The sequence below is a fragment of the Brachyhypopomus gauderio genome, chromosome 11 (genome assembly GCF_052324685.1).
Source record: "Brachyhypopomus gauderio isolate BG-103 chromosome 11, BGAUD_0.2, whole genome shotgun sequence".
In the NCBI taxonomy this organism is placed as follows: domain Eukaryota; kingdom Metazoa; phylum Chordata; class Actinopteri; order Gymnotiformes; family Hypopomidae; genus Brachyhypopomus; species Brachyhypopomus gauderio.
The window spans coordinates 2,540,481-2,552,125 of record NC_135221.1 but is presented as its reverse complement, the minus strand read 5'-3'; the positions used below and the strand labels follow the sequence as shown (position 1 = coordinate 2,552,125).

The window sequence follows — 11,645 nt, the reverse complement described above, 5'->3', positions numbered from 1 at the left end:
CAATTGGCTGCCGCTTCTCGCCGGTGTGTGATTGGTTGTGTACGAGTTGTATCTGTGTTAAAATTGTAAAGCGTCCTTGGGTATATAGAAAGGCGCTATATAAGTTGAACATTCATTCATTCATTCATTCATTGTGTCTGATATTGTCTACACTTAAAGGTTGGCTCCCCTCCATACAAGACACTAAGATAAAACAAATCTATTCAAACCAGTTTCCACAATCATGAGCATGTGAAAGAAATTCTCTGCCTTATAGCAAAGAAACAAAAATAAAGTTGAACCACATCACAACTAAAGAATATGAGTGCCACTTTAAACATAATTGGGGCATGATTTCCTGGTGGTTATTGTTGCTACTCTGAAGAAGTCAGAAGTGCAGATAGTGATCTCACACTGGAAACAGGTCAGTGGTGATGAGGGTGCTAGATGGATTATTTTTGACCAGAGATGCTCAACGCAAACCACATACTTCTACAGCCTTGTTCACACTCTCACAGTGCTGTCTGAAAGTTTAGAGGAACTTTCCACACATGCCAGGAGAGCTGGGGCTTCATCTACACTCACTATAGGCTCACTATACACTTCTTATACACACACACTATACACTCACTGTATATTCACTATAGGCTCAATGTACACTCACTATACACTCACTGTACACACTGTGTAGGTTCTGCAAATGAAGTAAGGACCCCTCATCTCCCCCTCACGTCAAGTGTATGATGAAGATGAAGAACATGAAGTTAAACTAAAAACTAAACCTCGCAAACCATCCCGTCATACGCTGATGCGAAACCCCAAGACACTGAATCTTATTGGCCGGGACATCCAGAGTTTAACCAATCACAGTCTGACAGTGTAGGAGTAGTGTTATTCTGTGAGGTCATCATACTGTACTCAGATAAGTTTGTCATGAGTACAGAACCAGCATCAGTTTACTCTCCTGTTTAGCTGCTGTCTGAGACAGGGGTCATGTTGTGTTTCTGCTCATACCAGACAGGATCTGATGTAGGAGACATGTCTCTGGTCCTGCAAAACTCTCAAGACTGTGAGAAACTTTATGATCACTGTGAATTTACACTTAACAAACACAAACAAGCTTAGACTGATAGTGTCTGATAACACCTCACGTGTGTAAATGGACTGGCAGTGAAGAGTGAGAGGTGAGATAGCTGGAGAAACATCTTTAATGTACATGAGTCTCTGTACTAAAAGTGCAGTGCAATTAACTCTAGACACTCTGTACTAACAGTGTGGTGCTCAGATACAGACACCAGGTGATTCAGGGTCTAGTGTCGTCTCACACTCGTCTCACTCTCGTCTCACTCTCGTCTCATGATGTGCAGTGATGACGGCAAGAACCTGTGGGCTTAAACAGTGACTAGGAGAGAGACAACCAATGAGCAGTAGGTGACAGAGATGAATAGTAATTATGAGAGGCTGTGTGTGTGTGTGTGTGTGTGCATGTGTGTGTGTGTGTGTGTGTGTGTGTGTGTGTGTGTGTGTGCGTGTAAAGTTACCCTCAGATACATTATAACGCCACAGGCTGTAATCATATTTAGACCAATTTGTTCAAACTGTTTAAGGAAAAGTTCAAATGTCTCACTGGCAACAGTATTACGGAGCCCAAATGATCTTTGCTGATCAATCTGACTATGAGATAAAGTTGAGGACAGGATCTTGAGAGATTTAATGACCAAAACAATTTTAACCTGAGCCCATGTGATAACATAAAATAGTTATTTTAGAGGTTTCATCCATACTGGTCTCCCGGGAGACTAAGGCCACACCCAGCCCCACTGACACTGGTAATGTCCCAGTGACACCAGTTCATATGGATTTTCCAACTACAACACCAATCATCCCCCAACACAGCAGATCCAGACTGGTCACCCCGGCAACTAAAGCCACACCCAGCTGGTTGAGTCTTAGCCAATCATGTTCCATCAGGTGTGGTTTTAGACCTGTGCAAAGATACAATAAAATATAATTTTGAAAACTGTAAAAAAAATGTTCTGTTTATCTAGATTCACTCCTGTCCTAGTGTCAACACCCAGACAACATGAACATGAATGATAAATAACAGACATGCATAATTAAAATATTAAAATCCAAATACAAAAAAAAAAAAAACATTATACAGTGACCAGTGTATTACATTTAATCATATGGGTATCTGGGTTTTTTGCAAAATGAGATCAGACACTGCTGATGTCCAGACAAGGACTGCAGACCACAGGACACAACAGCACCTTGTGACTTTTACCAGCCAATTAAATTTTGACTCGTGAAACCTCAAAGTTCATAAAGTTTGGTGAGTTTGTCAGTTTCTCTGTCAGTCTCCTCTGATGTCTACACATTTCTCTGCAGTGATGATACCATTCTGGATATTTCTATTTATTCTCTACAAGACATGTATGGTACCAAATCTTTACCTTTATTTATAACATGTTGCTGTATTTTCTGATGATGAATTAATAATATATACTACATGTGTTTTGTCCACATTTTGTCTTTGATCTGACTTGGTTTAATTTTATAGGTCCTGTTCAAACTACAGAGGCTGTTAAACAAGTCCTGATTAAACCTGGAACAAATATCACTATTAACTGCACATTTGAAGGAATATCTGATAAACATCTTTACATTTGGTACAAACAAAGACTGAAGCAGGAGCCTCAGCAAGTAGGAACTGCAGTTACAAATAAGGCGGGCGTACTTATATCTCCATTCAACAACTCCAGATTCATAATAAAGTGGATTAATAGCAGAAACACTCTGACTATTGTAAATGCTACTGGAGGTGATAGAGGAACATACTTCTGTGGAGTGATAGATAATACAGCAGTTATTTTTTCCTCTGCTACATTCATCAATGTGACAGGTAAATACATTTCTCTTAAATTTCTTTAATTTTGTTTAACTAGACAAAAACAGAAGCACAAAACACTTCCTGTAAACTTCCTGTTGGTCATACTGTAATTTTATGAAATCTCTGTTCCATATAAATATAATGAATTTACAGTCTGTAAACTGCACAGTGCTTTAAGATTCACATCTTTAAAAAGTACCTACAAATTCTTCAGTTCTACATGTGTTTAAACACGTGAGGGAAACCAGAATGAACTACAAGCTGAGAGTGTTTGTATTTTATTGTCCAGAACATCCAAAGTTAAACCAACTAGAGTCTGACAGTGCAGGATCAAGGTCTAATCACGCCAAAATAAACCAACCAGGTGAGTAGAAGTCTGTATTAAATACAGAGATTATCACATTAACCTGCCATTCAAGGTTCTATCAGTGTGACAGGTAAATAAATTTATCTTAAACGTCTTTAATCTAGACTACAACTGAAGCCCAAAACAGTACGTTAATTTCAGTTGTTTTTCATTAACTTTCTCCTTTTTATAAACAGTCTTTTGAGCAGTTCTCTGTAATGATGATACCAATCTGGATACTTTCACACCTTTATCATTGTTTATAAATACATCTGTTACTGTATGTTCTGAAATTGGTTCAATAATCTACATTATTTGCTTTGGATTACATTTTGTCCACATTTGTCCTTCTTGACCTGACTCAATTTCATTTTATAGATCCGGTTCAAACTACAGAGGCTGTTAAACAAGAAGTCCTGATTAAACCTGGAACAAATATCACTCTTAACTGCACATTTGAAGGAATATCTGGTGAACATATTTACATTTGGTACAAACAAAGACTGAAGCAGGAGCCTCAGCAAGTAGGAACTGTGTATACAAATAAGGCGGGCATACTAACATATCCATTCAACAACTCCAGATTCATAATAAAGTGGATTAATAACAGAAACACTCTGACTATTGTAAATGCTACTGGAGATGATACAGGAACGTACTTCTGTGGAGTGATATATTATACAGCAGTTAACTTTTCATCTGCTACATTCATCATTGTGACAGGTAAATACGTTTCTCTTAAATTTCTTTAATTTTGTTTAACTAGACAAAAACAGAAGCACAAATCACTTGTAATCTTCCTGTTGGTCATACTGTAATTTTGTGAAATCTCTGTTCCATATAAATATAATGAATTTACAGTCTGTAAACTGCACAGTGCTTTAAGATTCACATCTTTAAAAAGTACCTACAAATTCTTCAGTTCTACACGTGTTTAAACACATGAGGGAAACCAGAATGAACTACAAGCTGAGAGTGTTTGTATTTTATTGACCAGAACATCCAGAGTTAAACCAACTAGAGTCTGACAGTGCAGGACCAAGGTCTAATCACGCCAAAATAACCCAACCAGGTGAGTAGAAGTCTGTATTAAATACAGAGATTATCATATTAACCTGACATTCAAGGTTCTATATGGTAGATACAAGTGTTTTATGAAGGTTAACAGTAAACTTTTCATCTGCTACATTCATCAGACTAACAGGTAAATACATTTATCTTACATTTATCACATTTTATGTAAATGTGCCATATTTTGTCAATTGTGATTTTTTACACCGCAATCGAAATTTGTCCTCCGCTTTTAACCCATCTGTGCAGTTAGAACACACACACTAGTGATTACTAGGGGGCTGTGGTGCACACGTGCCCAGAGCGGTGGGCAGCCCTAACCTGGCGCCCAGGGAGCAGTTGGGGTTAGGTGCCTTGCTCAAGGGCACCTCAGTCATGACCTGTCTGGGAATCGAACCCACAACCTTCCGGTCACAAGACCAGTTCCCTACCACTAGGCCATGACTCACATGACTGCCTGTGAGTTATGTGATACGCTCTATGCAGAGGGAAACTGCGAGTTTCTCAGATGGATTTGGCGCCCATGACCATGTCTGTGGAGTTTGATGTCTTTGTTGGTTCCCAAGCCTTATGGTACTGTGCGACTGTGTACAGATTACAGGAAATTAAATGCTGTTACAATCCCCTACTCATACCCTTTGCCTTGTATGGAAGATTGTGTTGATAGGATAGGCTTAGCTTGTTTCGTAACAAAACTTGACCTCTTGAAGGGTTTCTGACAAGTGCCGTTATCCTCTCATGCTGTGAAAATAGCTGCTTTTGTTATGCCGACACTTTACTGCAGTATACAGTGATGACATTTGGACTGAGAAATGCACCGGCAACATTTCAAAGGTTAATAGATCGCGTACTTTCGTAATTTGTACGGCAGATTGGCCATCGCATCTAGAAACATTGTGTGAGAGATTACAGAAAGCTACTTTAACAGTCAACCTAGCCAAATGTGATTTTGCACAAGCAACAGTCACTTACCTGGGAAAACAGGTGGGCCACGGTGGGCCATGCTGATTCCCGACACCTAAAACAGGGAGTTGTGTAGGTTTTTAGGAACGGTAGGTTATCACATGGTTTTTATAGGAATTTTGCATCTGTTGTTGCACCTTTGCAAAGTCTTTCATTTGGTCTCCTGTTTGTCAACTTGCTTTCGAGAGTGCTAAGTCACTCCTATGCACTTCACCAGTGCTTGTTGCCCCTGACTTTGAGAAACCCTTCCAGTTAGAAGTGGATGCGTGTAGTGAAGGAGCTGGTGCTGCTTTATTACAAGAAGACACATGAGGTATCAGACACCCAGTTTGTTATCTCTCAAAGAAATTGAATAAACATCAAAGACGTTATTCAACAATAGAACAGGAAACATTGGCTATGTTAATGCCATTGGAACATTTCAATGTTTGTTTGTTCTAGTCCTCTTGCTGTAGTTGTGTACATTGACCATAATCCTCTAGTTTTTCGTAATAGGATGTACAACCACAACCAAAGCTTAATGAGATGGGCTCTCACAGTTCAGGGCTATGACCTAGAAATTAAGCATAAGAAAGGGTCAGAAAATGTTCTAGCGGATTCTCTTTCAAGAGTTTAGAGTCCTGTGGTGTGTTTACGATATGAGTTGTGTTTTTCTGTGTTGTTTTATTTCACAAAACAGGTTTGCTCTTCTGTAAGGGCGCGTTACGTGATGCGCTCTATACGTGATGCGCTCTATACAGAGGAAAACGGGGAGTCTGATGGGTTTGGTGCCCATCGGTAATTTGCAGTGTCTTCGTCTCCCCACTCCAAACCATCCAAGAACAGCCGAGGGGAGGAAGAGGAGGAGTGGGAGGAGGAAGAGGAGGAGGAGGAGGAGGAGGACAGAGGAGGAGGAGGAGGAGGAGAGAGGAGGAGTGGGAGGAGCCTTCTCAACTTAAAAGGCAGATGTGAAAATCCAGAGGGGGAGATCATTTTCTTTGACTTTGTCTGTTGATGGTCGCTCTCTCTCTCTCTCTCTCTCTCTCACATGTTTGTCTCTCTCTCTCTCGTTCTTTGTATTGTGTGTTTAGTACATGTCCATGTTAGTGCGCACCCCTACATCGTGTTCACTTAGGTACGTGACTTTGTTTAGACACACTAGGTTAGCGGGCAGGAGCCAAACCCCATGTATTTCTCCACCCATGTCTTGTTTTGGGGATAGTCCCATGGTCTTGGTTAAAATCAAAGCCAGTTTTATATAATTTTCTTTCCACTGCCCCGTCCTTCATTCCCCGGTTTGGTTTTCTTTGTTTTGTGAGCTATCATATAGTTATGTTTATTCGGTACATGCTTTATGTCCTGTGAAGCTGTAAACAGTTTGCATGGTGTAAATAAACTTAAGTGGTTGCTGTTTGGCTTCTTCGGCACGTTTGTTAGTCCACACTCCACATTCTCCACACAAATTACCATCAATTACACACTGCTCTGGCTGCCCAGCCAGGGCCTGCACGTAACATAGACTATAACAGAAGCACAAAACATCTTAAGCATATGTCAGGCTTAGGACACGTTGATCAGTGTAGGCTTTGCAGGCCTGTAGTCTCTCTCTCTCTCTCTTTACTCTTTCTAGTAGTACTCCTTGTGAGTTGAAGGCAGACAGTGCTGGAGGTCTCGTGCCTGTAGATAAGGGCATCTGGTGTCAGAATGGTAGTATATCTGATGTGTCTGACGCCTGCCGAACCAGAGGAACAAGTATCAACAAGGCCTTGTTGATACCTCAACCCATCACCTCAGCTCATGTGATACCCCATCACCTCACCACATGTGATACCTCACCCCATCACCTCACCTCATGTGATACCTCACCCCATCACCTCACCTCATGTGATACCTCACCTCATGTGATACCTCAACCCATCACCTCACCTCATGTGATACCTCACCCCATCACCTCACCTCATGTGATACCTCACCTCATGTGATACCTCAACCCATCACCTCACCTCATGTGATACCTCACCCCATCACCTCACCTCATGTGATACCTCACCTCATGTGATACCTCACCCCATCACCTCACCTCATGTGATACCTCACCCCATCACCTCACCTTATGTGATACCTCACCCCATCACCTCACCTCATGTGATACCTCACCTCATGTGATACCTCACCCCATCACCTCACCACATGTGATACCTCACCTCATGTGATACCTCACCCCATCACCTCACCTCATGTGATACCCCATCACCTCACCACATGTGATACCCCATCACCTCACCTCATGTGATACCTCACCCCATCACCTCACCTTATGTGATACCTCACCCCATCACCTCACCTCATGTGATACCTCACCTCATGTGATACCTCACCTCATGTGATACCTCACCCCATCACCTCACCTCATGTGATACCTCACCCCATCACCTCACCTAATGTGATACCTCACCCCATCACCTCACCTCATGTGATACCTCACCTCATGTGATATCTCACTCCATCACCTCACCTAATGTGATACCTCACCCCATCACCTCACCTCATGTGATACCTCACCTCATGTGATACCTCACTCCATCACCTCAACTAATGTGATACCCCACCCCATCACCTCACCTCATGTGATACCTCACCCCATCACCTCACCTCATGTGATACCTCACTCCATCACCTCACCTCATGTGATACCTCACCCCATCACCTCACCTCATGTGATACCTCACTCCATCACCTCACCTAATGTGATACCCCACCCCATCACCTCACCTCATGTGATACCTCACCCCATCACCTCACCTCATGTGATACCCCATCACCTCACCTCATGTGATACCCCATCACCTCACCTCATGTGATACCTCACCCCATCACCTCACCTCATGTGATACCTCACCCCATCACCTCACCTTATGTGATACCTCACCTCATGTGATACCTCACCCCATCACCTCACCTCATGTGATACCTCACCCCATCACCTCACCTCATGTGATACCCCATCACCTCACCTCATGTGATACCTCACCCCACTACCTCACCTCATGTGATACCCCATCACCTCACCTCATGTGATACCCCATCACCTCACCTCATGTGATACCCCATCACCTCACCTCATGTGATACCTCACCCCACTACCTCACCTCATGTGAGCCACATGATTAACTCGTGTCACGGAAGTATGATGTAATCATGTAGCAGAATAGTATAGAACTATGGTCTGTGGGGGGGGCGTAGCTCTCTCTTGCAGACGCTCTTGAGTGTGTGTAACAGTTTCCCCCGTCCGCCACGCCCATGTCGTTAGTGTTTTCAACTGTGTCTTCTTAGTTCTGTGTACTTATAGTCCCTGTGTTTCCCATGTCGTTATTGGTTGTTTTATAACGTAGCTCGCACTGCAGAGCTAGGAGGTGGACTCAAACGCTGAGGAGAGCGAGATTTATTCAAGGGAATTCCATATACGAGGTCGTGATAACAGGTAGGGGTCATAACAGGCAGGCAGTCCGAACAAGACAGATACATGGGCATACTGACACAGAAACTGAACAAGACAGGGGAACGCGGAACAGGCAGGAACAAACAGAGCAGACTCAACAAATGACAAAAGGCACGAGGGCACAGATGAGTACAATGCAAAAGAGTACAAGATCTCTAATAGACATGAGACACAAAACAACAGATAACGACATGGGAAACACGGGGACTATAAGTACACAGAACTAACAAGCAGACATGTGAACAAGTCACTAAGTTGCAAGTAACAAGTAAGTCTCAAGTCTTCACAATCAAGTCTCGAGTCAAGTCCCAAGTCAATACAAGCGAGTCTCGAGTCCCAAGTCTTAAACTTCAAGTCCTAGTCTAGACACCAGATGTAATTTCAATATTTAACACAATTGATGCAGTTGATTAGTAGTATATTAAGTTAGTCAGACTAACTTTTGTTTGTGCAGCCTCAAATGTCGAACAAAGTTTGAAGTGGCTGCATCTCCATCTCTTATCCTGACTCCACATGTCTTGCATGTCACAGTTCTTCTTATTCACAACAGCATAATCTTTATAATTGAACAGGATCATTTTTGGGAGCATGTTGCTTGTCCTCTCTGCACAAATTCAACGCTGCTGCCCCCCCTCCCCTCCCCCGATCGGTTACGGATAAACTGAGCTGAGCGGTTCACATTTTACAGCACCATTTAATACAAAATGATCCAGTTATGTGATTCTATATTACTTATGTATTATGTTAAAACAAGGATTTCAAGTCTTTTCAAGTCTTAAAGCTCAAGTCCGATTCCAAGTACAAGTCAGTAAAGGTAAAGTCTAAGTCAAATCGCAAGTCTTCAGTGATGTTGTCGAGTCAAGTCACAAGTCATCAGTTTAGTGACTCGAGTCGGACTCCAGTCCAAGTCATGTGACTCGAGTCCACACGTCTGCTAACAAGACACAGTAAGAGGAGTATATAACAAGTGGAGATGGCAAACAGGTGAAATGGATGAATGCAAGACTGAGATGATATGGGAAAGAAGACCACCACAAATCCCAATGGAAATTATATAATACATTTTTTAGAAGACTGCACCCTGGACAACACCAAAACTAAGAACACAACAAAACAAAACACACCTTAAGCTAGAAACACAAAACAACAATATCTAACTCTCTAATCTAAGAAAAACAAAACACTATCCTTCTCTACCTAGTCTAATAATCAAAACATACAAAGTGGGTGTTCACCCCTTACCTAAACAAGATAAGGCCTACGTGGTGGATATGTAGGAGCGCGCTCAACCTCACCTGTCCTGCCCCCAAAACAACATAATTCCAGAGGAACACCAGTTATAACTAAATTCCAAAACTCAGTTCCATAGAGCTAGAAATTAGAGCACAAGGCTCATAGCTCAATCCTCACTCCAGGTTGACACAACAAATATTTATAGGCTAGAGCAGCATGGCCCAAGCTGCTCTTCCTCTGTGGTCTGTCCCTCATTTCTTCTCCTCTCTTCTCCCTCTAGTGGCATTCGTCTTTAAAAGGCAAGACTCTGCCCACAGGCCATCTCCTGCAAAAAACACTTACCTGCACCTATCACGACATACATGACTATGATAAAATGCTGATGGAGTTTATAACTGTGGTGTAATTACTGCAGGATCGACACACATGCATGAGTGTGGTGTGGTGTTGCTGTATGAGACTAATCATATATATATGACAACAGTAGCTGTTAGTGAGTGTTTCTACCCTGGCTACAGAAAACCTGCAGGTCAAATGGACTGAACTTCATCGACAACTTCAATCTGTTTTTTGGGAAGAGAGAGTTCTTCAATCGAGATGGACTACAAATTAACAAGAGGGGTGTCAATCTCTTGTCAGAAAACTTTCTTTTCTCTTTGTGTAACTTCTCTGTTTCAACTGGTGAAGAAACGACAGCGTTAACACCCAAGGACACCATCGCCGCTACAGAGACACAACATCCTCCCCCCATAGATGGTGCGGAGTTATCAGATGGGAGCCATGTGCTGTATCAGCTGCCAGAAACACCACAACCGAATAGACAATCCACACCATCCTCCACCACCTCCACCTCATCATCACCTCACCTGAACTTTCCAGAAACTTTAGAGAAGCTTGTATCTGTAGGGACAAGACTGACGCTTTCACTGTCAGCGAGTCCTCAGGTACAGCGGAAAATCACCTCAACTCCTTCCCCACAGTCACCACAACCACTTTCCCCAATCAAGGAGTTAGTGAAAGGAGCCAAAACTAAGCTCAGCCAAATGGATGAACTATTGAACAAATCTCCCCCACAACCTCAAATTAAAAAACAAGCTCATAATCCACCAAATAGACAGCTCCGCTCGCGAGCTCATCACCAGCAGGAGCTCCACCCACCCTCCACCACCGTAAAGGAAAATTGATATCTTTTGGGTCCGTGCTGCTACAGTGTTGATATCAGCGGTACATATTTTCAAAACAAGCATGGACCCTGTGTCCCAATTATCTCTCCCATTCCAGTTCTTATCAGAAGCAGAAAGAACAAGGAGTTTAGGTCAGATACTGTGAATACATCCAACCTACAGTATGTTAGAAATATCCCACAGGCTTTGAAACAAAATGCACAGGTTATTAAGTTAGCTCTACTAAATATCAGATCTATTACAAATAAGTCTTATCTAATTAATGATTTAACTACATCATATGGGCTTGATTTCATGCTTTTAACAGAGACATGGTTAAATTCATATAGTGCTGATATTGTGCTAACTGAGTCGGCTCCACCAAACTTTAACTTTTTAAATGTTTCTCGCAATGGCAAGAAAGGGGGAGGTGTAGCAATGCTGTTTAATGATACTTTCCAATGCAAGCAGTTGTCACTTGGTGATTTCACATCTTTTGAATATTTGAGTGCAATTTTA

General features: G+C 42.1%; 1 long non-coding RNA gene across 1 annotated transcript; it reads left to right on the top strand.

Annotated features, from left to right (window-relative positions):
• Positions 1-3,607: 3,607 nt before the first annotated feature.
• LOC143526603 (uncharacterized) lies at positions 3,608-6,051 on the top strand. The gene is made up of 3 exons (XR_013133902.1): positions 3,608-3,941; positions 4,216-4,290; positions 5,932-6,051. It is a non-coding gene; the product is annotated as an uncharacterized LOC143526603 (long non-coding RNA).
• Positions 6,052-11,645: the final 5,594 nt, after the last annotated feature.